This window comes from Lonchura striata, chromosome 7, assembly GCF_050655825.1.
Source record: "Lonchura striata isolate lonStrDom1 chromosome 7, ASM5065582v1, whole genome shotgun sequence".
Classification (NCBI taxonomy): Eukaryota; Metazoa; Chordata; class Aves; order Passeriformes; family Estrildidae; genus Lonchura; species Lonchura striata.
The window spans coordinates 136,627-162,781 of record NC_140709.1 but is presented as its reverse complement, the minus strand read 5'-3'; the positions used below and the strand labels follow the sequence as shown (position 1 = coordinate 162,781).

The following is a 26,155-nucleotide window of genomic DNA, read 5'->3' as shown; positions in this document are numbered from 1 at the left end:
ACCCAAAGCTACCCCAAAATTCCCAGGGAGGGGTGTGTGTAGAATACTAAAACCTGGCAAGTGTTTCGTTTTCACAGGTATTGGTAAAGAATAGGAAGCTATGGCTAAACTAATTTGAAAAGAAGCCCTCTCTCGATCCACTCATTTGTACCCAGGAATGTAGGAAACTCTGACTGTGGATGGGCAGTAGTTTTGAAAATCATGCCGTAGCCTTTTTCTCTAGGAACGAACCAAGCGAGTGCCCTGAAACCAGCGGAGCAGCTGCAGGGGCTAAATGGAACAGAAAGGGCTCCCCGGCACCTTTTGCCTCCGTTCTCTGCCATTCCTCAAAACGTGTCGCAGCCCCGGAAGAGGCGTTTGTCATTCCAGCCTGCCAAAATAAAGACCTGTAAAATCCTAGCTCTGCCTTTTGTTTAACGTGTTCTTACTTTCTATTTATGTCATCACAGAAAGCAAGGAAAGAAGAAATGTGACTGGTTCCCACTATTGCTCCATGCAGGCATTTTTAAAGGCTTCTGTACTTCTATCCTCTTTTCCCACTCCAAGCTTCATTTTTCCCCTCCTTTTTCGAGGTCTGCTGCTTTGGGTGTCCCAAGGAGGGCTGGGTTCCTCAGCAGGGGTCTTAGGAGTTGGTGCTGATTCTGCTTTTCCACAGATATATCAAAGTGTGCTACCAAAGTGACTATTTTCTCCAGGGGAAAGCTTTCTCTCAATGACCATCAATGCATGTATGTGTTTTAATCGTGTAACCAGATGGATTAAGAAAAGCTGACACCCGTAGCAGATTTCTGTTGGATCTGTGTCTGTGAGAAGTGCACTGTGTGCTGGAGAGGGAGAGACGCTGTTGGAGAGTGGCAACAGCGGCAGGTGTAAGCTGTTAGGATGATGGGGGCTCAGAGCAGCCCCAGGTGTGAGCTGTGAGGATGATGAGGAGGGGGCTGATTTAGGGGGTTTTCCTCACATCGCTTTTGCACGGAGCTGCTGGAGAAGAGGAGTTTATGGGGGGCTCCCGGGGCTGTCTCCTGGAAGGACGGTGAGTGCTTCGGACGGGGTCTGGGGGATCACCTGGATATGCACTTGGAGACGTGGAGCATTGCTCAAAGGAGGAGCCGAGGGACAAACCCTTGTGCCGAGAAGCAGTAGCCAAACAGGTGAGCCGGTGCGCCTTTGTAGTGGGGGCTTTTGTCCTTTCCCTTTGAAATTTCGTCATCCTGAGGTTGAAATGGAGGGGTCAGTCCTGTGGTCCCGCCTTTTAAGAGGTTTGGATTGAGGTAAAATTCTCCCTTTTACCATTATTTGAGGCAGGCCCCTTGTTTTCTGCTCTTCTAGGGGACGCAATTGAAGGGGGGGAGCGCACGTTTCTGTGCCCTCGTTGGGGTGAGGTGAGCGCCGGAGCGTGGCGTCACTGTCGGGCCTTCAGAGGAAGGGAGCTGCAGCCGTGGCAGCGCTGGCAGGGCGGGGATCGCGCTGTGCCGCTGCATTCGGGGCGCTTCTTCTGCCCCCGGCCCGGCAGCGAAGGGTCCGGCGCGGAGCCCTGGCGGCAGTGCCGGGGCTGGCCGGGGCGGAAGGGGAGCTGGGCGCGGCTGGGCTGCCGCGGGCCCGCCGGAGCCGCGCCGGTGCGAGCCGTGCGGAGCCGAGCGGAGCTTTGGCCGGGCCGGCGGGCGGGGGAGGCGGCGCGGGCGGCGCGCCGGTGCCGGCCGGTGCCGCCGCTCCGGGCGCGGGGCTCGGGCGCCGCCGGGGCCCCCCGGGCCCGGTGCCGGCCCCGCCGGGCCGGGGGCAGCGGGCGGGGGTCTGCCGGCGCGGCGCCGCCTCTGCCTGCCGGAGGATCCGCTTTCCTGCCGGAGCCGCGCTGCGCCCGGGGCCGGGAGCGCGGCTCCGCATCTTCCAGCCTCCCTCGCTGCGGTGGTTTTGAGGAATTTATGGGATCCTTTTCTTTTGTTCGTAGTTGCTGTAGGAGAAGGGCCATGGTGTTACTTTTTGGTTGTTACGGTTCTTGCTTCAGGTGCGCATGACAAGGGGGTTTTTTTTGATTGAGTGTTGTTGGATTTCTTTTTGATCCGTTCTTATGTTTCTAAAGAATGTGTTCTTAAAGGTTTACAATGGTTTTTATGGGTCGTAGCATGAAGTAGACGTTAGGTTTTTAATTCGTTTGTGAAGGCTTTTATTAGCATGAGCATATGTAGTGTTTGTTTTGGTGGGTTTGAGGTAGTGTCCTGTAGTTAATCAGTGAGGTTTTTTTTAATATTGATTATTGCATTCTTGTTTATTATGTTATAGGGGTTTTATGCATTTGGCATATTTGATTGCCGTGTATGTTTTATTGTTGCAGAGAGTTCGGGAGTTATTAAAATTGTTACATTTCTCTTTTGGCGACGTGTTTATTTCTAGGTGGTATTTGTGTTTTGATGGTTTGAGGCATAATGGGTTTATTGAGTTAGGAATAATTATTTTGTTGTTGTTAATATATATATATTTTTTTTTTAGTTTGATGTATTTGGCTGTTGTTTTTTTATTAGTTTTATTTTTGGGAACATGGGTATATCTATGGTGGGTCTTTATGCGCAGTTATTTTATCTGGGTGGTGAATTTTTTTTCCTTCGTGGTTTCGATTTTTTAATATCTGTAATTATTTGGTGGGTTTTTTTAGTTCATTTTATAGAGCATTGGGTTCTCTTTATGAGTTAGTGTAGTGGTAGAGTTTTGGTTATTTTTTTTAGAAACGTTCGGGGTCTGTTGTATGATTTGCAGTATAGTAAGTTAGTTGGGTTTTTTTTTTTTTCATTTTAGTGGTTTTTGTGATTTGCTGTGTGGATTTCTATAGGTTGTTTTAAATGTTTGTTTCATTTTTGTGATGTGATAAGAACTGTTAGTGAAAGGAGTGTAGTGTGGGTTTTTTTGCTGGTAGTTGGTTGGCTGGTGGAGCCTTTCTGAATTTTTTGGATGGTATTGGTGGGAATTTGATGCTGTTTGTTTTGGCATTTTATTTTTAGGAATTGGATTATAACTGCAAAGTTTTAACTATAACTCTAATGAAACAAAAGAAATGCATAAATATGAAAATGGAATATAAACCTTCAATTTTAAATATAAACGGAATACATATAAATAAAACATGTAACATAAATAATGTTATCCATTACTATTAGGTATTATATTGTTTGATATAGAGTATTTTATATGTATATATAAATACATATAAATAGAGATTATAAATACAAGCAAAATAACCATATAGAGTTGTATAATTAATTCGTGTGGATATATAAATATAAAAATTACAAAATAATAGAAATCAATGCAGTACATAATGCATATTTTACAGTATATGTGTTATTATAACACATTATATGTCATAAATATTATATATCAAAATATAGTACCTCAATATATTGTGATAGAAGATATAAGTACTATTAAAAATAAAATATAGAAATATTTAAATATCGTTTAAAATAAAGGGGATTTTTATTTTCTATTTGGTAGTAGGTAGGGGTTTTATTACAAAAATTATAAATATAAATAAAATAAAATTAGAAATCTATGTGTAGAAATATATCCTAAATACATTAAGATCTATATAAAAATTCAGTGGTAAGTAAATATAAGTATTAGCAGTATGTACGAAATAGAGTTTAAATAATAATTTATCTATCTTGCTACCTTATAATATATATAATATATATTTATAAATACATCAGTGTAAAGTAGAAATACAAATGTGACTATAATGATGAAAAATTATATGAATAATCAAGTATTGCTTATAGACAGAGCTTTTTTTTTTAAAATTTGGTTAGAGACAGGGCTTTAATAGAAAAAATATGAATATACATTTTATTTTGATATCGTTCTAAATATGGAAATATATATTCGATGTATACAGATATATATAAAAATATAAAAAAATAAAAATAAGTATTAGGAAGAGATAGGCTATAAATAACATCATACATCAATCTACATTTAAAATGTAAATTTGAATATAAATGCAAAAAATAGAGATAAATGTAAACGGAGCTTAAATAATGGGATTTTTTTAAAGATTTTGACTTGGATGGAGGCAGGGGTTTATTTTAAGCAATATAAACCTTCTAGAAATCTAAATCTAACTATAGAAATATATAAGCAATACATTAAGATATGTACTAAAATAGAATAAAATATAATAGAAATAAATGTAAGAAATTATAAAAATTCAGTTATACATCAATATACATTATAAATCCGAATGTGAATATAAATATGAAAAATATAAAAATAAAATACATTGAAATGCAGTTTAAAAGAAAAGGTTTTTTCTTTTGGTTCTTGTTGGGTTAGAGGCAAGGGGTTTTTTTTTGTTGGCGTTCTTTTCCGCGCGGGATATTTTGGGGCATTTGCTACCGAGGATGTTCCGGAGGGGACGGCGCCCGTTCTTTTTGCCGCCTGCCCCGCCCGCGGCCCCGAGGCGAGCGGCGGCCCCCGGCGGTGGCGGGCGGCAGTGCTGCCGCCTTGTGGACAGAGGTGGGTACTACAGACACAGCCCGCGGGCGCCATCTTGGGAGTGGCTTGGCGCGGACTCGGCTTGACCTTCTCAAGAGGGTGCAAAAACGAGGACAAGAAAGTCGAGGACCCGTGTCTGTTTTCCACACTGCCTGAATTGCCCGCACCGCCGGCGCCCCCCTAGGGGATTTTCCGCGGCAGTTCTGGTGCCGTGCACACGGGCTGTGGGGTCAGCAGCACCGCGAGCCTGCGGGATTTTGGCACGAGCCGACAGGCATCGGCAAAACGCCTGTCTCCGTCAAGGTCCTCACGGGCCGCCATCTTGCGAGTGCTTGTCGCGCACTCTCTTGACAAGTGCTGCCGCCTTGTGGACAGAGGGTGGTACTGCAGCCCCCCAGCCAGCGCCCGGCAAAACCACCGAGACGGGGCGGGAGCGAGCGGCGAGTGGGGCGGTGTCTGTGAGTGAGGGGAGGGCTGAAGGCGGCTCAGCGGCGGCGAGGATGGCGGCGAGGGCAGCCCGGTGGGGCCGGTGCCGGCGGGCGGCGGAGGCGCGGTCGCAGCGCTCCCGGGCCGCGGCCGAGCGGCATCGGAGCAGGGCTGCGCCGCCTTTCCCGGCCCCGCGCCCCTCTCCAGACGCCGGGAGCGGCCGCGTGCCGGAAAATGCCGCCGGGGCGGCGGAGCGGGGCCCTGGCTCTGCCCGCCCCTCCTGCCGCCCTCCTTGGAATGGTTCGAGGCGTTATGGGTTTATTGAGGTAGGAATAATTATTTTGTTGTTGTTAATTTAATGTGGGTTTTTTTTTATTTGTTTGTTTTTGTCGTTTGATGTATTTGGTTTGTAGAGCAGGAACTGCAGACAGAATCCTGCAGAAGTAATATGGAATTTGTCCTCCCAAAACCCACCCGGCTTCAAACCACTTTCAGCACGTGGTCTTCCTTAGCAGCACATGGTTCCCCCATGCTTGAGAGGCGCTGCACTCTACTTTTCTCTCCACCTTTGCTGACAGATCCTGCTGAAGGCTGAGGACAAAGCCCTACCGCTACACGGACAAAGCAGCAGACCTGGTTCGGGAAGCCAGCGTGCTCCAGGTTGCTACAGGACTCTGATCAAACATCAGCATCCCCGTCTCTCACATTGATGGTATGTGGTAACCCCTTAAGAACAGAACTCCACGGCTTGGGGCTACCTTTTCTAACCCTAAGCAACAAACTGGGGATGGATAACTCTAGAGATCCTGTTATGTAAGGATCTCCAGGATTCAGCCCTCCATGTGTCCTTGGAATCAGCAGAGTTTCCACTTTACTCCCAGACGTAATTTTTGATGTGGTTGTGCCACTTTAACAGTATTTGAAATCTCTCTTCGTGTTCTTGCAGCAGCATTATTGAACTACAATGGAAATGTAGTCCTGCCTGAAGCTGTTCACAGAATCGTGGAATCCCAGAAGGGTTTGGATGGGAAGGCACCTTTTTTTAAAGCTCATCCCGTTCCACCCCCTGCCATGGGCAGGGACACCTTCCACCATGCCAGGGTGCTCTAAGCCCTGTCCAGCCTGGCCTTGGACACTTCCATGGATCCGGGGGCAGCCACAGCTTCTCTGGGCAACCTGTGCTGGACAGCAGCTTTGAAAGGCAGAATGAAGTACAGCTGTGATTTTTGTGCTGCCCCCAACATTGTATTGCCTGGCAAATGTGCCTTTGAATTTTTTTTTTTTTTTTTTTTTTTTAAGGTTTTCTTGTTTGTTTTGTTTGCTTTCGGTTTTTGTTTTTTTTTTTTTTTTTTTTTTTTTTTGTTGTTTTGTTTTTGGGTTTTTTTGGGAACTAAAAAGATACCTTGTGTTCCTGGAATGTTGCATTCTACCTCTGTTGTTTTCCCAGTTAGTCTGGATCCTCTGCTTACATTTTTTCCTTCACTTATTAGATGTCGTGGATATGCTGGCTGTTCTGATGGAGGGCAGTGATGGCTTAGATGAGGAAATTGTGTTCTCTTTAAATGAAGGCGTGATTATCCAGACATTTCCCTTCAGTGCTGTTGTCCCTGCTGCATTAGCAGCCAGGAATATGCTGTTGCTTCAGTCTGAAAACGGAACAGGTACAGTTTTTTTTTTTTATGTTTTATGTGTCGTTTCTAGCAGTGGAGTGAAAGTGGCATCATTTCTACTCTCTTGTAATAATTTTTTACCGTTTATAATTTTTTACCTTGAGGCATGTTATTACCTTCCCTGCAAGCAGAAGGAGGTGCAGATTGATGGTGTTTTGTGCTCAAGAGGGGCATTGAAGCTCTGTAGGTGCTTCTGCCCTAATTCCCTGACCCTGAAGAGAAGGGACACTGTCCCTGCATGGACAGTCTTGGTCTGGAAGTAGTTGGCCTCAGTAACACAGCGTTTTAAGGGCAGAGCATGGCGATCAGGAGAGGAAGGTGTTTCCCGTGCCTGTGGGCAGCTCTTCCCGAGATCAGGGAGAGGGGACTGCCTTGTTAAGTAGGAAATGGATGCGTTTCCCAAGGAAAACTTCAGAAATTAAGCTCCAGGGGCAAATACTGCGAGGTTCTACTACCTCCTTGAGGACAGCGTTAAAACCACAGGGGCATCAGCAGGGCTTGGAACAGGACTGGCCAACCGCAGAGCACCTCACGAAGCCCTCTCTGTGTATGTGGCAGTCGAGTAGCACCTGGGGGGTGCTGAAAGTCCCAGTTCTGACAGAAAATTCTGTTTAACTTGTACACGTTGGCTGGGTGTATCCCCCCAGTACAGCTCGGTTCTTCTCTGAGGCGGTGCCTGGCAGGGTGTCTCCCTGTAAAGAGACGGGCGTGTTTTTGGCACAAGACAGCGAAGGTGGATTGTTTGCTTCAGCAGGAGCTGATGATGTCTGGAGGGTTTTTCAGGTACCTCTGCAGTCAGGAGCACGTGTCTAGGTCACTGCGAACACTTTTTGATCTCGTTCAGTTCTTTTCTGCGTGAGGCTCTGTGGGCTGCTGGCAAGGCCCAAAGTAAGGAAGGTTGCCCCAGTGTCCGTGCTCATGTCAATAGTTTAATTTATTTGGCTTTTCTAGGAGCAGATGTCGTGGAGGACTTTGTTGCTGTTTTCACTGGCCTCCTGCACTCTCCGAGAGAGCCCCTTTCTCCCTGCTTGACGTTCCAGCTCTGTGACAAAGCTGCTAAGTATCCTCAGCTCTACCAGTTTAACCGATACTATAGACTCTGGATGCCCAAGTAGTCCCAGGAACCTGTGGTATGGAATACCTGAAGTCACTGAATTCTTGAGCCAGTATTCCTATAAAATCCTCACAGTTGACAGAGGTTACATTTCCATCAGGAACAGCGTTTTTATTGAGGAGGTAATTCTGCATCCTTGTTGATCGTGCTGGGGACACACGTTTGCTCCAGGGCTTTTCTCTGATGACACAAGAGGTCTCTGTGGTGTTTGGGAGGCGATACCAGGCCTCAGGGCTCATACAGAGACTCCTCAGCAGGCACAGCAGAGCCTGGTGTGCGCTGTGGCCTCTGTTTACAGTGCCCGGAGTTCCCCCGGGTGGGTGGAGGATCACAGGCCCCTGGGCTGGGTTTGGTGAGTTTTTCTCAGTTCAGCAGTGTGAACACTCCAGATACCCCTGGGGACACTACTGGACAGCTCTGTTCTAGCAGGACTGCACGCCTGTGCTCCCAGAGCTTCAGTTCAGAGCTCATCTCAAACCAAAGGTGGCTGAAGAGACTTTTGTTTCATACTCATCACTGTTTTTCTCTTACGCTTTTTGTTTCGCTTTGAACAGTTTGAAAACCACAAGGAGGTCAGGCAAGAGCCTTCTGTGGCACCGGATTCTGTATTTGCTACTTTGCTGAAGGGAGCCTGGGAGAGAGGAAGCAGTACCTTCCTGGAAGATGGTGTTCAGACAAAGTGGAGAGACTTGGCTTCCCGGCTCCCCCCACCTGAGCAGCTTTTGTTGGGAGTAAAGCACGTGCTGCTGTACCTTAAACCTACAGTGGAGAACTTCAGCAGATAATACTGTAGTGATGCTTGGTTTACTTTATGGCACAAGTTACAAATGACTCAGCTGCTAAAACTTAGGTTCCAGTGCTGTAGCTCTTTTTCCTCGACTCGCCTCCGAGGGTACGCAGCACCATACAAAACTGCACCTAATTTGTAAACAAATGTCAGTTGTTCTGATTATTGAAGCTGGGCTTTATTCAGTTGTGTGTGCTGTGGCCAGGTCCTTTGTACAAATAGTATACGGAGGGTGGGGAAACCAGAACTGCACATTCCTTGTGATATGTATGGGATTTTGGGGGGGGTTAAATGAAAAGGAGATGCAAAATGAGGGAATTGCTTTTAGATGTAACTATTCTTGTCCTAAAGGAGCCATCAGCTCTGTCCCGAGAGTTGAGTTACAAGTGTGTGTTGAAAGAGCCGCAAGCCTTTAGGGGCTGCAATTTGTGTGCCCTGGAATGAGGTGCCCTGAGGAAATGTGTGAGCCGGAGGGAGCCGAGCTGTGGGAGTGGGCGAATGGAGGCGGGTGCGGGCGGGAATAGCCGAGCGTGGCCGAAAGTGGCCGGGAGGGCCCGTGGAGGCGAGTGGAGCCGAGCTGCGCCGAAGAGGCGAGTGGGGCCGAATGCGGTCGGAAATAGCCGAGCTTAGCCGAAAGTAACCGAAGCTGGCCGAGGAGCCGAGCGTAGCCGAGCGGCTCCGAGTACAGCCGAGGCGAGCCGAGCTTTGCCGAAGAGGCTAATCGAGCCGAATGCGGCTGGTAATAGCCGAGCGTGGCCCAAAGTAGCCGAAGCTGGCCGAGGAGCCGAGTCCAGCCGAACCGAGCCGAGCTCGGCCGAGCGCAGCAGCCCGGGCAGGGCGGGGCGCCGGGGCGGAGCCGGGGCGCTGGGAGGATCCCCTCCTGTCCCTCTCTCTACCGCTCCATCCTCCTCCCCGTATTCCCCTCAGTTACCTCTCTTTCCCCCGTTTCCGTGTCCCCCCCCAAACTCGGCTCCTTCCTGTCCTGTCCCTGCCCTGCTCCTCCGTTCCATTCCCCCTCTCTCCCTCCTCTGTTCACCGTCCCTCTTCCTCCCCTGCCGGCCTTTCCCTTCCCCGCCCGCTTTCCTCCGCAGCCCGTCCTCCCTCCCCGACCTTTCGCATGCCCCGCTCTCCCTCCTCTCTTCCCGTCGCCCCTTCGCTTCTTTCCCCCGCAGCCGCGGGGCTCGGGGCGCCGGAGAATAAAGCCCCGAGGGCCGGAGCCCGGCGCCCCCCGGGCCTTGCGGGAGTCCCCGCACGGGGCCGGAGGCTCTCGGCGGATCCCCCGCGCCGCTCGGACCCCGCCCCGGCGCTGCCGGACCTGCGGCTCCGCCGGCATCGCGCTGCGAGCGGCCCCCGCTCTGTGCCGTGCCGGCCGTGCCGCGTCCCCGCCGCCTCTGCCGCTCCCTCTTTCTGGCCCTGGCCCGCGACAGCGAGGCGGGGCAGGAGCTTCGAGCCTTCTGGGGGCTGCCCCCCCTTCCTTGTTGCGGCGGAGTCCCTTTCTGGGGGGATGGACGCGTGGGAAGGGCTGGAAGGGAGTGCTGGGCTGCTGTCCGGGGCAGTTGGACTCGTCCTGTGCCTTCTTCGGGAGTCAGGGTTAGGGGCTGAAGACTCGGGGCTCTGATGTCATTTGGGGCACCCCAAGGTCGCTAGGAGAGGGACGCACACTGCGGTGGGGGAGCGGGTGGGTGGCAGATGAGAGGGGGGGTCACGCTGGGTGCCGTCCCGCAGAGGGACCCAAAGCTACCCCAAAATTCCCAGGGAGGGGTGTGTGTAGAATACTAAAACCTGGCAAGTGTTTCGTTTTCACAGGTATTGGTAAAGAATAGGAAGCTATGGCTAAACTAATTTGAAAAGAAGCCCTCTCTCGATCCACTCATTTGTACCCAGGAATGTAGGAAACTCTGACTGTGGATGGGCAGTAGTTTTGAAAATCATGCCGTAGCCTTTTTCTCTAGGAACGAACCAAGCGAGTGCCCTGAAACCAGCGGAGCAGCTGCAGGGGCTAAATGGAACAGAAAGGGCTCCCCGGCACCTTTTGCCTCCGTTCTCTGCCATTCCTCAAAACGTGTCGCAGCCCCGGAAGAGGCGTTTGTCATTCCAGCCTGCCAAAATAAAGACCTGTAAAATCCTAGCTCTGCCTTTTGTTTAACGTGTTCTTACTTTCTATTTATGTCATCACAGAAAGCAAGGAAAGAAGAAATGTGACTGGTTCCCACTATTGCTCCATGCAGGCATTTTTAAAGGCTTCTGTACTTCTATCCTCTTTTTCCACTCCAAGCTTCATTTTTCCCCTCCTTTTTCGAGGTCTGCTGCTTTGGGTGTCCCAAGGAGGGCTGGGTTCCTCAGCAGGGGTCTTAGGAGTTGGTGCTGATTCTGCTTTTCCACAGATATATCAAAGTGTGCTACCAAAGTGACTATTTTCTCCAGGGGAAAGCTTTCTCTCAATGACCATCAATGCATGTATGTGTTTTAATCGTGTAACCAGATGGATTAAGAAAAGCTGACACCCGTAGCAGATTTCTGTTGGATCTGTGTCTGTGAGAAGTGCGCTGTGTGCTGGAGAGGGAGAGACGCTGTTGGAGAGTGGCAACAGCGGCAGGTGTGAGCTGTTAGGATGATGGGGGCTCAGAGCAGCCCCAGGTGTGAGCTGTGAGGATGATGAGGAGGGGGCGGCTCCTCCGGGGGCTGATTTAGGGGGTTTTCCTCACATCGCTTTTGCACGGAGCTGCTGGAGAAGAGGAGTTTATGGGGGGCTCCCGGGGCTGTCTCCTGGAAGGACGGTGAGTGCTTCGGACGGGGTCTGGGGGATCACCTGGATATGCACTTGGAGACGTGGAGCATTGCTCAAAGGAGGAGCCGAGGGACAAACCCTTGTGCCGAGAAGCAGTAGCCAAACAGGTGAGCCGGTGCGCCTTTGTAGTGGGGGCTTTTGTCCTTTCCCTTTGAAATTTCGTCATCCTGAGGTTGAAATGGAGGGGTCAGTCCTGTGGTCCCGCCTTTTAAGAGGTTTGGATTGAGGTAAAATTCTCCCTTTTACCATTATTTGAGGCAGGCCCCTTGTTTTCTGCTCTTCTAGGGGACGCAATTGAAGGGGGGGAGCGCACGTTTCTGTGCCCTCGTTGGGGTGAGGTGAGCGCCGGAGCGTGGCGTCACTGTCGGGCCTTCAGAGGAAGGGAGCTGCAGCCGTGGCAGCGCTGGCAGGGCGGGGATCGCGCTGTGCCGCTGCATTCGGGGCGCTTCTTCTGCCCCCGGCCCGGCAGCGAAGGGTCCGGCGCGGAGCCCTGGCGGCAGTGCCGGGGCTGGCCGGGGCGGAAGGGGAGCTGGGCGCGGCTGGGCTGCCGCGGGCCCGCCGGAGCCGCGCCGGTGCGAGCCGTGCGGAGCCGAGCGGAGCTTTGGCCGGGCCGGCGGGCGGGGGAGGCGGCGCGGGCGGCGCGCCGGTGCCGGCCGGTGCCGCCGCTCCGGGCGCGGGGCTCGGGCGCCGCCGGGGCCCCCCGGGCCCGGTGCCGGCCCCGCCGGGCCGGGGGCAGCGGGCGGGGGTCTGCCGGCGCGGCGCCGCCTCTGCCTGCCGGAGGATCCGCTTTCCTGCCGGAGCCGCGCTGCGCCCGGGGCCGGGAGCGCGGCTCCGCATCTTCCAGCCTCCCTCGCTGCGGTGGTTTTGAGGAATTTATGGGATCCTTTTCTTTTGTTCGTAGTTGCTGTAGGAGAAGGGCCATGGTGTTACTTTTTGGTTGTTACGGTTCTTGCTTCAGGTGCGCATGACAAGGGGGTTTTTTTTGATTGAGTGTTGTTGGATTTCTTTTTGATCCGTTCTTATGTTTCTAAAGAATGTGTTCTTAAAGGTTTACAATGGTTTTTATGGGTCGTAGCATGAAGTAGACGTTAGGTTTTTAATTCGTTTGTGAAGGCTTTTATTAGCATGAGCATATGTAGTGTTTGTTTTGGTGGGTTTGAGGTAGTGTCCTGTAGTTAATCAGTGAGGTTTTTTTTAATATTGATTATTGCATTCTTGTTTATTATGTTATAGGGGTTTTATGCATTTGGCATATTTGATTGCCGTGTATGTTTTATTGTTGCAGAGAGTTCGGGAGTTATTAAAATTGTTACATTTCTCTTTTGGCGACGTGTTTATTTCTAGGTGGTATTTGTGTTTTGATGGTTTGAGGCATAATGGGTTTATTGAGTTAGGAATAATTATTTTGTTGTTGTTAATATATATATATTTTTTTTTTTTAGTTTGATGTATTTGGCTGTTGTTTTTTTATTAGTTTTATTTTTGGGAACATGGGTATATCTATGGTGGGTCTTTATGCGCAGTTATTTTATCTGGGTGGTGAATTTTTTTTCCTTCGTGGTTTCGATTTTTTAATATCTGTAATTATTTGGTGGGTTTTTTTAGTTCATTTTATAGAGCATTGGGTTCTCTTTATGAGTTAGTGTAGTGGTAGAGTTTTGGTTATTTTTTTTAGAAACGTTCGGGGTCTGTTGTATGATTTGCAGTATAGTAAGTTAGTTGGGTTTTTTTTTTTTTCATTTTAGTGGTTTTTGTGATTTGCTGTGTGGATTTCTATAGGTTGTTTTAAATGTTTGTTTCATTTTTGTGATGTGATAAGAACTGTTAGTGAAAGGAGTGTAGTGTGGGTTTTTTTGCTGGTAGTTGGTTGGCTGGTGGAGCCTTTCTGAATTTTTTGGATGGTATTGGTGGGAATTTGATGCTGTTTGTTTTGGCATTTTATTTTTAGGAATTGGATTATAACTGCAAAGTTTTAACTATAACTCTAATGAAACAAAAGAAATGCATAAATATGAAAATGGAATATAAACCTTCAATTTTAAATATAAACGGAATACATATAAATAAAACATGTAACATAAATAATGTTATCCATTACTATTAGGTATTATATTGTTTGATATAGAGTATTTTATATGTATATATAAATACATATAAATAGAGATTATAAATACAAGCAAAATAACCATATAGAGTTGTATAATTAATTCGTGTGGATATATAAATATAAAAATTACAAAATAATAGAAATCAATGCAGTACATAATGCATATTTTACAGTATATGTGTTATTATAACACATTATATGTCATAAATATTATATATCAAAATATAGTACCTCAATATATTGTGATAGAAGATATAAGTACTATTAAAAATAAAATATAGAAATATTTAAATATCGTTTAAAATAAAGGGGATTTTTATTTTCTATTTGGTAGTAGGTAGGGGTTTTATTACAAAAATTATAAATATAAATAAAATAAAATTAGAAATCTATGTGTAGAAATATATCCTAAATACATTAAGATCTATATAAAAATTCAGTGGTAAGTAAATATAAGTATTAGCAGTATGTACGAAATAGAGTTTAAATAATTATTTATCTATCTTGCTACCTTATAATATATATAATATATATTTATAAATACATCAGTGTAAAGTAGAAATACAAATGTGACTATAATGATGAAAAATTATATGAATAATCAAGTATTGCTTATAGACAGAGCTTTTTTTTTTAAATTTGGTTAGAGACAGGGCTTTAATAGAAAAAATATGAATATACATTTTATTTTGATATCGTTCTAAATATGGAAATATATATTCGATGTATACAGATATATATAAAAATATAAAAAAATAAAAATAAGTATTAGGAAGAGATAGGCTATAAATAACATCATACATCAATCTACATTTAAAATGTAAATTTGAATATAAATGCAAAAAATAGAGATAAATGTAAACGGAGCTTAAATAATGGGATTTTTTTAAAGATTTTGACTTGGATGGAGGCAGGGGTTTATTTTAAGCAATATAAACCTTCTAGAAATCTAAATCTAACTATAGAAATATATAAGCAATACATTAAGATATGTACTAAAATAGAATAAAATATAATAGAAATAAATGTAAGAAATTATAAAAATTCAGTTATACATCAATATACATTATAAATCCGAATGTGAATATAAATATGAAAAATATAAAAATAAAATACATTGAAATGCAGTTTAAAAGAAAAGGTTTTTTCTTTTGGTTCTTGTTGGGTTAGAGGCAAGGGGTTTTTTTTTGTTGGCGTTCTTTTCCGCGCGGGATATTTTGGGGCATTTGCTACCGAGGATGTTCCGGAGGGGACGGCGCCCGTTCTTTTTGCCGCCTGCCCCGCCCGCGGCCCCGAGGCGAGCGGCGGCCCCCGGCGGTGGCGGGCGGCAGTGCTGCCGCCTTGTGGACAGAGGTGGGTACTACAGACACAGCCCGCGGGCGCCATCTTGGGAGTGGCTTGGCGCGGACTCGGCTTGACCTTCTCAAGAGGGTGCAAAAACGAGGACAAGAAAGTCGAGGACCCGTGTCTGTTTTCCACACTGCCTGAATTGCCCGCACCGCCGGCGCCCCCCTAGGGGATTTTCCGCGGCAGTTCTGGTGCCGTGCACACGGGCTGTGGGGTCAGCAGCACCGCGAGCCTGCGGGATTTTGGCACGAGCCGACAGGCATCGGCAAAACGCCTGTCTCCGTCAAGGTCCTCACGGGCCGCCATCTTGCGAGTGCTTGTCGCGCACTCTCTTGACAAGTGCTGCCGCCTTGTGGACAGAGGGTGGTACTGCAGCCCCCCAGCCAGCGCCCGGCAAAACCACCGAGACGGGGCGGGAGCGAGCGGCGAGTGGGGCGGTGTCTGTGAGTGAGGGGAGGGCTGAAGGCGGCTCAGCGGCGGCGAGGATGGCGGCGAGGGCAGCCCGGTGGGGCCGGTGCCGGCGGGCGGCGGAGGCGCGGTCGCAGCGCTCCCGGGCCGCGGCCGAGCGGCATCGGAGCAGGGCTGCGCCGCCTTTCCCGGCCCCGCGCCCCTCTCCAGACGCCGGGAGCGGCCGCGTGCCGGAAAATGCCGCCGGGGCGGCGGAGCGGGGCCCTGGCTCTGCCCGCCCCTCCTGCCGCCCTCCTTGGAATGGTTCGAGGCGTTATGGGTTTATTGAGGTAGGAATAATTATTTTGTTGTTGTTAATTTAATGTGGGTTTTTTTTTATTTGTTTGTTTTTGTCGTTTGATGTATTTGGTTTGTAGAGCAGGAACTGCAGACAGAATCCTGCAGAAGTAATATGGAATTTGTCCTCCCAAAACCCACCCGGCTTCAAACCACTTTCAGCACGTGGTCTTCCTTAGCAGCACATGGTTCCCCCATGCTTGAGAGGCGCTGCACTCTACTTTTCTCTCCACCTTTGCTGACAGATCCTGCTGAAGGCTGAGGACAAAGCCCTACCGCTACACGGACAAAGCAGCAGACCTGGTTCGGGAAGCCAGCGTGCTCCAGGTTGCTACAGGACTCTGATCAAACATCAGCATCCCCGTCTCTCACATTGATGGTATGTGGTAACCCCTTAAGAACAGAACTCCACGGCTTGGGGCTACCTTTTCTAACCCTAAGCAACAAACTGGGGATGGATAACTCTAGAGATCCTGTTATGTAAGGATCTCCAGGATTCAGCCCTCCATGTGTCCTTGGAATCAGCAGAGTTTCCACTTTACTCCCAGACGTAATTTTTGATGTGGTTGTGCCACTTTAACAGTATTTGAAATCTCTCTTCGTGTTCTTGCAGCAGCATTATTGAACTACAATGGAAATGTAGTCCTGCCTGAAGCTGTTCACAGAATCGTGGAATCCCAGAAGGGTTTGGATGGGAAGGCACCTTTTTTTAAAGCTCATCCCGTTCCACCCCCTGCCATGGGCAGGGACACCTTCCACCATGCCAGGGTGCTCTAAGCCCTGTCCAGCCTGGCCTTGGACACTTCCATGGATCCGGGGGCAGCCACAGCTTCTCTGGGCAACCTGTGCTGGACAGCAGCTTTGAAAGGCAGAATGAAGTACAGCTGTGATTTTTGTGCTGCCCCCAACATTGTATTGCCTGGCAAATGTGCCTTTGAATTTTTTTTTTTTTTTTAAGGTTTTCTTGTTTGTTTTGTTTGCTTTCGGTTTGTTTTTTTTTTTGTTGTTGTTGTTTTGTTTTTGGGTTTTTTTGGGAACTAAAAAGATACCTTGTGTTCCTGGAATGTTGCATTCTACCTCTGTTGTTTTCCCAGTTAGTCTGGATCCTCTGCTTACATTTTTTCCTTCACTTATTAGATGTCGTGGATATGCTGGCTGTTCTGATGGAGGGCAGTGATGGCTTAGATGAGGAAATTGTGTTCTCTTTAAATGAAGGCGTGATTATCCAGACATTTCCCTTCAGTGCTGTTGTCCCTGCTGCATTAGCAGCCAGGAATATGCTGTTGCTTCAGTCTGAAAACGGAACAGGTACAGTTTTTTTTTTTTATGTTTTATGTGTCGTTTCTAGCAGTGGAGTGAAAGTGGCATCATTTCTACTCTCTTGTAATAATTTTTTACCGTTTATAATTTTTTACCTTGAGGCATGTTATTACCTTCCCTGCAAGCAGAAGGAGGTGCAGATTGATGGTGTTTTGTGCTCAAGAGGGGCATTGAAGCTCTGTAGGTGCTTCTGCCCTAATTCCCTGACCCTGAAGAGAAGGGACACTGTCCCTGCATGGACAGTCTTGGTCTGGAAGTAGTTGGCCTCAGTAACACAGCGTTTTAAGGGCAGAGCATGGCGATCAGGAGAGGAAGGTGTTTCCCGTGCCTGTGGGCAGCTCTTCCCGAGATCAGGGAGAGGGGACTGCCTTGTTAAGTAGGAAATGGATGCGTTTCCCAAGGAAAACTTCAGAAATTAAGCTCCAGGGGCAAATACTGCGAGGTTCTACTACCTCCTTGAGGACAGCGTTAAAACCACAGGGGCATCAGCAGGGCTTGGAACAGGACTGGCCAACCGCAGAGCACCTCACGAAGCCCTCTCTGTGTATGTGGCAGTCGAGTAGCACCTGGGGGGTGCTGAAAGTCCCAGTTCTGACAGAAAATTCTGTTTAACTTGTACACGTTGGCTGGGTGTATCCCCCCAGTACAGCTCGGTTCTTCTCTGAGGCGGTGCCTGGCAGGGTGTCTCCCTGTAAAGAGACGGGCGTGTTTTTGGCACAAGACAGCGAAGGTGGATTGTTTGCTTCAGCAGGAGCTGATGATGTCTGGAGGGTTTTTCAGGTACCTCTGCAGTCAGGAGCACGTGTCTAGGTCACTGCGAACACTTTTTGATCTCGTTCAGTTCTTTTCTGCGTGAGGCTCTGTGGGCTGCTGGCAAGGCCCAAAGTAAGGAAGGTTGCCCCAGTGTCCGTGCTCATGTCAATAGTTTAATTTATTTGGCTTTTCTAGGAGCAGATGTCGTGGAGGACTTTGTTGCTGTTTTCACTGGCCTCCTGCACTCTCCGAGAGAGCCCCTTTCTCCCTGCTTGACGTTCCAGCTCTGTGACAAAGCTGCTAAGTATCCTCAGCTCTACCAGTTTAACCGATACTATAGACTCTGGATGCCCAAGTAGTCCCAGGAACCTGTGGTATGGAATACCTGAAGTCACTGAATTCTTGAGCCAGTATTCCTATAAAATCCTCACAGTTGACAGAGGTTACATTTCCATCAGGAACAGCGTTTTTATTGAGGAGGTAATTCTGCATCCTTGTTGATCGTGCTGGGGACACACGTTTGCTCCAGGGCTTTTCTCTGATGACACAAGAGGTCTCTGTGGTGTTTGGGAGGCGATACCAGGCCTCAGGGCTCATACAGAGACTCCTCAGCAGGCACAGCAGAGCCTGGTGTGCGCTGTGGCCTCTGTTTACAGTGCCCGGAGTTCCCCCGGGTGGGTGGAGGATCACAGGCCCCTGGGCTGGGTTTGGTGAGTTTTTCTCAGTTCAGCAGTGTGAACACTCCAGATACCCCTGGGGACACTACTGGACAGCTCTGTTCTAGCAGGACTGCACGCCTGTGCTCCCAGAGCTTCAGTTCAGAGCTCATCTCAAACCAAAGGTGGCTGAAGAGACTTTTGTTTCATACTCATCACTGTTTTTCTCTTACGCTTTTTGTTTCGCTTTGAACAGTTTGAAAACCACAAGGAGGTCAGGCAAGAGCCTTCTGTGGCACCGGATTCTGTATTTGCTACTTTGCTGAAGGGAGCCTGGGAGAGAGGAAGCAGTACCTTCCTGGAAGATGGTGTTCAGACAAAGTGGAGAGACTTGGCTTCCCGGCTCCCCCCACCTGAGCAGCTTTTGTTGGGAGTAAAGCACGTGCTGCTGTACCTTAAACCTACAGTGGAGAACTTCAGCAGATAATACTGTAGTGATGCTTGGTTTACTTTATGGCACAAGTTACAAATGACTCAGCTGCTAAAACTTAGGTTCCAGTGCTGTAGCTCTTTTTCCTCGACTCGCCTCCGAGGGTACGCAGCACCATACAAAACTGCACCTAATTTGTAAACAAATGTCAGTTGTTCTGATTATTGAAGCTGGGCTTTATTCAGTTGTGTGTGCTGTGGCCAGGTCCTTTGTACAAATAGTATACGGAGGGTGGGGAAACCAGAACTGCACATTCCTTGTGATATGTATGGGATTTTGGGGGGGGTTAAATGAAAAGGAGATGCAAAATGAGGGAATTGCTTTTAGATGTAACTATTCTTGTCCTAAAGGAGCCATCAGCTCTGTCCCGAGAGTTGAGTTACAAGTGTGTGTTGAAAGAGCCGCAAGCCTTTAGGGGCTGCAATTTGTGTGCCCTGGAATGAGGTGCCCTGAGGAAATGTGTGAGCCGGAGGGAGCCGAGCTGTGGGAGTGGGCGAATGGAGGCGGGTGCGGGCGGGAATAGCCGAGCGTGGCCGAAAGTGGCCGGGAGGGCCCGTGGAGGCGAGTGGAGCCGAGCTGCGCCGAAGAGGCGAGTGGGGCCGAATGCGGTCGGAAATAGCCGAGCTTAGCCGAAAGTAACCGAAGCTGGCCGAGGAGCCGAGCGTAGCCGAGCGGCTCCGAGTACAGCCGAGGCGAGCCGAGCTTTGCCGAAGAGGCTAATCGAGCCGAATGCGGCTGGTAATAGCCGAGCGTGGCCCAAAGTAGCCGAAGCTGGCCGAGGAGCCGAGTCCAGCCGAACCGAGCCGAGCTCGGCCGAGCGCAGCAGCCCGGGCAGGGCGGGGCGCCGGGGCGGAGCCGGGGCGCTGGGAGGATCCCCTCCTGTCCCTCTCTCTACCGCTCCATCCTCCTCCCCGTATTCCCCTCAGTTACCTCTCTTTCCCCCGTTTCCGTGTCCCCCCCCAAACTCGGCTCCTTCCTGTCCTGTCCCTGCCCTGCTCCTCCGTTCCATTCCCCCTCTCTCCCTCCTCTGTTCACCGTCCCTCTTCCTCCCCTGCCGGCCTTTCCCTTCCCCGCCCGCTTTCCTCCGCAGCCCGTCCTCCCTCCCCGACCTTTCGCATGCCCCGCTCTCCCTCCTCTCTTCCCGTCGCCCCTTCGCTTCTTTCCCCCGCAGCCGCGGGGCTCGGGGCGCCGGAGAATAAAGCCCCGAGGGCCGGAGCCCGGCGCCCCCCGGGCCTTGCGGGAGTCCCCGCACGGGGCCGGAGGCTCTCGGCGGATCCCCCGCGCCGCTCGGACCCCGCCCCGGCGCTGCCGGACCTGCGGCTCCGCCGGCATCGCGCTGCGAGCGGCCCCCGCTCTGTGCCGTGCCGGCCGTGCCGCGTCCCCGCCGCCTCTGCCGCTCCCTCTTTCTGGCCCTGGCCCGCGACAGCGAGGCGGGGCAGGAGCTTCGAGCCTTCTGGGGGCTGCCCCCCCTTCCTTGTTGCGGCGGAGTCCCTTTCTGGGGGGATGGACGCGTGGGAAGGGCTGGAAGGGAGTGCTGGGCTGCTGTCCGGGGCAGTTGGACTCGTCCTGTGCCTTCTTCGGGAGTCAGGGTTAGGGGCTGAAGACTCGGGGCTCTGATGTCATTTGGGGCACCCCAAGGTCGCTAGGAGAGGGACGCACACTGCGGTGGGGGAGCGGGTGGGTGGCAGATGAGAGGGGGGGTCACGCTGGGTGCCGTCCCGCAGAGGGACCCAAAGCTACCCCAAAATTCCCAGGGAGGGGTGTGTGTAGAATACTAAAACCTGGCAAGTGTTTCGTTTTCACAGGTATTGGTAAAGAATAGGAAGCTATGGCTAAACTAATTTGAAAAGAAGCCCTCTCTCGATCCACTCATTTGTACCCAGGAATGTAGGAAACTCTGACTGTGGATGGGCAGTAGTTTTGAAAATCATGCCCTAGCCTTTTTCTCTAGGAACGAACCAAGCGAGTGCCCTGAAACCAGCGGAGCAGCTGCAGGGGCTAAATGGAACAGAAAGGGCTCCCCGGCACCTTTTGCCTCCGTTCTCTGCCATTCCTCAAAACGTGTCGCAGCCCCGGAAGAGGCGTTTGTCATTCCAGCCTGCCAAAATAAAGACCTGTAAAATCCTAGCTCTGCCTTTTGTTTAACGTGTTCTTACTTTCTATTTATGTCATCACAGAAAGCAAGGAAAGAAGAAATGTGACTGGTTCCCACTATTGCTCCATGCAGGCATTTTTAAAGGCTTCTGTACTTCTATCCTCTTTTTCCACTCCAAGCTTCATTTTTCCCCTCCTTTTTCGAGGTCTGCTGCTTTGGGTGTCCCAAGGAGGGCTGGGTTCCTCAGCAGGGGTCTTAGGAGTTGGTGCTGATTCTGCTTTTCCACAGATATATCAAAGTGTGCTACCAAAGTGACTATTTTCTCCAGGGGAAAGCTTTCTCTCAATGACCATCAATGCATGTATGTGTTTTAATCGTGTAACCAGATGGATTAAGAAAAGCTGACACCCGTAGCAGATTTCTGTTGGATCTGTGTCTGTGAGAAGTGCGCTGTGTGCTGGAGAGGGAGAGACGCTGTTGGAGAGTGGCAACAGCGGCAGGTGTGAGCTGTTAGGATGATGGGGGCTCAGAGCAGCCCCAGGTGTGAGCTGTGAGGATGATGAGGAGGGGGCGGCTCCTCCGGGGGCTGATTTAGGGGGTTTTCCTCACATCGCTTTTGCACGGAGCTGCTGGAGAAGAGGAGTTTATGGGGGGCTCCCGGGGCTGTCTCCTGGAAGGACGGTGAGTGCTTCGGACGGGGTCTGGGGGATCACCTGGATATGCACTTGGAGACGTGGAGCATTGCTCAAAGGAGGAGCCGAGGGACAAACCCTTGTGCCGAGAAGCAGTAGCCAAACAGGTGAGCCGGTGCGCCTTTGTAGTGGGGGCTTTTGTCCTTTCCCTTTGAAATTTCGTCATCCTGAGGTTGAAATGGAGGGGTCAGTCCTGTGGTCCCGCCTTTTAAGAGGTTTGGATTGAGGTAAAATTCTCCCTTTTACCATTATTTGAGGCAGGCCCCTTGTTTTCTGCTCTTCTAGGGGACGCAATTGAAGGGGGGGAGCGCACGTTTCTGTGCCCTCGTTGGGGTGAGGTGAGCGCCGGAGCGTGGCGTCACTGTCGGGCCTTCAGAGGAAGGGAGCTGCAGCCGTGGCAGCGCTGGCAGGGCGGGGATCGCGCTGTGCCGCTGCATTCGGGGCGCTTCTTCTGCCCCCGGCCCGGCAGCGAAGGGTCCGGCGCGGAGCCCTGGCGGCAGTGCCGGGGCTGGCCGGGGCGGAAGGGGAGCTGGGCGCGGCTGGGCTGCCGCGGGCCCGCCGGAGCCGCGCCGGTGCGAGCCGTGCGGAGCCGAGCGGAGCTTTGGCCGGGCCGGCGGGCGGGGGAGGCGGCGCGGGCGGCGCGCCGGTGCCGGCCGGTGCCGCCGCTCCGGGCGCGGGGCTCGGGCGCCGCCGGGGCCCCCCGGGCCCGGTGCCGGCCCCGCCGGGCCGGGGGCAGCGGGCGGGGGTCTGCCGGCGCGGCGCCGCCTCTGCCTGCCGGAGGATCCGCTTTCCTGCCGGAGCCGCGCTGCGCCCGGGGCCGGGAGCGCGGCTCCGCATCTTCCAGCCTCCCTCGCTGCGGTGGTTTTGAGGAATTTATGGGATCCTTTTCTTTTGTTCGTAGTTGCTGTAGGAGAAGGGCCATGGTGTTACTTTTTGGTTGTTACGGTTCTTGCTTCAGGTGCGCATGACAAGGGGGTTTTTTTTGATTGAGTGTTGTTGGATTTCTTTTTGATCCGTTCTTATGTTTCTAAAGAATGTGTTCTTAAAGGTTTACAATGGTTTTTATGGGTCGTAGCATGAAGTAGACGTTAGGTTTTTAATTCGTTTGTGAAGGCTTTTATTAGCATGAGCATATGTAGTGTTTGTTTTGGTGGGTTTGAGGTAGTGTCCTGTAGTTAATCAGTGAGGTTTTTTTTAATATTGATTATTGCATTCTTGTTTATTATGTTATAGGGGTTTTATGCATTTGGCATATTTGATTGCCGTGTATGTTTTATTGTTGCAGAGAGTTCGGGAGTTATTAAAATTGTTACATTTCTCTTTTGGCGACGTGTTTATTTCTAGGTGGTATTTGTGTTTTGATGGTTTGAGGCATAATGGGTTTATTGAGTTAGGAATAATTATTTTGTTGTTGTTAATATATATATATTTTTTTTTTTAGTTTGATGTATTTGGCTGTTGTTTTTTTATTAGTTTTATTTTTGGGAACATGGGTATATCTATGGTGGGTCTTTATGCGCAGTTATTTTATCTGGGTGGTGAATTTTTTTTCCTTCGTGGTTTCGATTTTTTAATATCTGTAATTATTTGGTGGGTTTTTTTAGTTCATTTTATAGAGCATTGGGTTCTCTTTATGAGTTAGTGTAGTGGTAGAGTTTTGGTTATTTTTTTTAGAAACGTTCGGGGTCTGTTGTATGATTTGCAGTATAGTAAGTTAGTTGGGTTTTTTTTTTTTTCATTTTAGTGGTTTTTGTGATTTGCTGTGTGGATTTCTATAGGTTGTTTTAAATGTTTGTTTCATTTTTGTGATGTGATAAGAACTGTTAGTGAAAGGAGTGTAGTGTGGGTTTTTTTGCTGGTAGTTGGTTGGCTGGTGGAGCCTTTCTGAATTTTTTGGATGGTATTGGTGGGAATTTGATGCTGTTTGTTTTGGCATTTTATTTTTAGGAATTGGATTATAACTGCAAAGTTTTAACTATAACTCTAATGAAACAAAAGAAATGCATAAATATGAAAATGGAATATAAACCTTCAATTTTAAATATAAACGGAATACATATAAATAAAACATGTAACATAAATAATGTTATCCATTACTATTAGGTATTATATTGTTTGATATAGAGTATTTTATATGTATATATAAATACATATAAATAGAGATTATAAATACAAGCAAAATAACCATATAGAGTTGTATAATTAATTCGTGTGGATATATAAATATAAAAATTACAAAATAATAGAAATCAATGCAGTACATAATGCATATTTTACAGTATATGTGTTATTATAACACATTATATGTCATAAATATTATATATCAAAATATAGTACCTCAATATATTGTGATAGAAGATATAAGTACTATTAAAAATAAAATATAGAAATATTTAAATATCGTTTAAAATAAAGGGGATTTTTATTTTCTATTTGGTAGTAGGTAGGGGTTTTATTACAAAAATTATAAATATAAATAAAATAAAATTAGAAATCTATGTGTAGAAATATATCCTAAATACATTAAGATCTATATAAAAATTCAGTGGTAAGTAAATATAAGTATTAGCAGTATGTACGAAATAGAGTTTAAATAATAATTTATCTATCTTGCTACCTTATAATATATATAATATATATTTATAAATACATCAGTGTAAAGTAGAAATACAAATGTGACTATAATGATGAAAAATTATATGAATAATCAAGTATTGCTTATAGACAGAGCTTTTTTTTTTAAAATTTGGTTAGAGACAGGGCTTTAATAGAAAAAATATGAATATACATTTTATTTTGATATCGTTCTAAATATGGAAATATATATTCGATGTATACAGATATATATAAAAATATAAAAAAATAAAAATAAGTATTAGGAAGAGATAGGCTATAAATAACATCATACATCAATCTACATTTAAAATGTAAATTTGAATATAAATGCAAAAAATAGAGATAAATGTAAACGGAGCTTAAATAATGGGATTTTTTTAAAGATTTTGACTTGGATGGAGGCAGGGGTTTATTTTAAGCAATATAAACCTTCTAGAAATCTAAATCTAACTATAGAAATATATAAGCAATACATTAAGATATGTACTAAAATAGAATAAAATATAATAGAAATAAATGTAAGAAATTATAAAAATTCAGTTATACATCAATATACATTATAAATCCGAATGTGAATATAAATATGAAAAATATAAAAATAAAATACATTGAAATGCAGTTTAAAAGAAAAGGTTTTTTCTTTTGGTTCTTGTTGGGTTAGAGGCAAGGGGTTTTTTTTTGTTGGCGTTCTTTTCCGCGCGGGATATTTTGGGGCATTTGCTACCGAGGATGTTCCGGAGGGGACGGCGCCCGTTCTTTTTGCCGCCTGCCCCGCCCGCGGCCCCGAGGCGAGCGGCGGCCCCCGGCGGTGGCGGGCGGCAGTGCTGCCGCCTTGTGGACAGAGGTGGGTACTACAGACACAGCCCGCGGGCGCCATCTTGGGAGTGGCTTGGCGCGGACTCGGCTTGACCTTCTCAAGAGGGTGCAAAAACGAGGACAAGAAAGTCGAGGACCCGTGTCTGTTTTCCACACTGCCTGAATTGCCCGCACCGCCGGCGCCCCCCTAGGGGATTTTCCGCGGCAGTTCTGGTGCCGTGCACACGGGCTGTGGGGTCAGCAGCACCGCGAGCCTGCGGGATTTTGGCACGAGCCGACAGGCATCGGCAAAACGCCTGTCTCCGTCAAGGTCCTCACGGGCCGCCATCTTGCGAGTGCTTGTCGCGCACTCTCTTGACAAGTGCTGCCGCCTTGTGGACAGAGGGTGGTACTGCAGCCCCCCAGCCAGCGCCCGGCAAAACCACCGAGACGGGGCGGGAGCGAGCGGCGAGTGGGGCGGTGTCTGTGAGTGAGGGGAGGGCTGAAGGCGGCTCAGCGGCGGCGAGGATGGCGGCGAGGGCAGCCCGGTGGGGCCGGTGCCGGCGGGCGGCGGAGGCGCGGTCGCAGCGCTCCCGGGCCGCGGCCGAGCGGCATCGGAGCAGGGCTGCGCCGCCTTTCCCGGCCCCGCGCCCCTCTCCAGACGCCGGGAGCGGCCGCGTGCCGGAAAATGCCGCCGGGGCGGCGGAGCGGGGCCCTGGCTCTGCCCGCCCCTCCTGCCGCCCTCCTTGGAATGGTTCGAGGCGTTATGGGTTTATTGAGGTAGGAATAATTATTTTGTTGTTGTTAATTTAATGTGGGTTTTTTTTTATTTGTTTGTTTTTGTCGTTTGATGTATTTGGTTTGTAGAGCAGGAACTGCAGACAGAATCCTGCAGAAGTAATATGGAATTTGTCCTCCCAAAACCCACCCGGCTTCAAACCACTTTCAGCACGTGGTCTTCCTTAGCAGCACATGGTTCCCCCATGCTTGAGAGGCGCTGCACTCTACTTTTCTCTCCACCTTTGCTGACAGATCCTGCTGAAGGCTGAGGACAAAGCCCTACCGCTACACGGACAAAGCAGCAGACCTGGTTCGGGAAGCCAGCGTGCTCCAGGTTGCTACAGGACTCTGATCAAACATCAGCATCCCCGTCTCTCACATTGATGGTATGTGGTAACCCCTTAAGAACAGAACTCCACGGCTTGGGGCTACCTTTTCTAACCCTAAGCAACAAACTGGGGATGGATAACTCTAGAGATCCTGTTATGTAAGG

The 26,155-nt window shown here is 48.6% G+C and overlaps 2 long non-coding RNA genes and 1 pseudogene across 2 annotated transcripts; 2 read left to right on the top strand and 1 right to left on the bottom strand.

Moving 5' to 3' along the window:
* Nucleotides 1-1,764: 1,764 nt before the first annotated feature.
* LOC144246673 (uncharacterized) lies at nt 1,765-10,607 on the top strand. The gene is made up of 2 exons (XR_014956653.1): nt 1,765-7,814; nt 8,247-10,607. It is a non-coding gene; the product is annotated as an uncharacterized LOC144246673 (long non-coding RNA).
* Nucleotides 10,608-16,415: 5,808 nt separating this feature from the next.
* On the top strand, nt 16,416-20,811 carry LOC144246682 (uncharacterized). Its single transcript, XR_014956652.1, has 2 exons — nt 16,416-18,018; nt 18,451-20,811. It is a non-coding gene; the product is annotated as an uncharacterized LOC144246682 (long non-coding RNA).
* A 1,415-nt stretch (nt 20,812-22,226) lies between these two features.
* Nucleotides 22,227-25,646, bottom strand: LOC146766847 (uncharacterized; annotated as a pseudogene).
* Nucleotides 25,647-26,155: the final 509 nt, after the last annotated feature.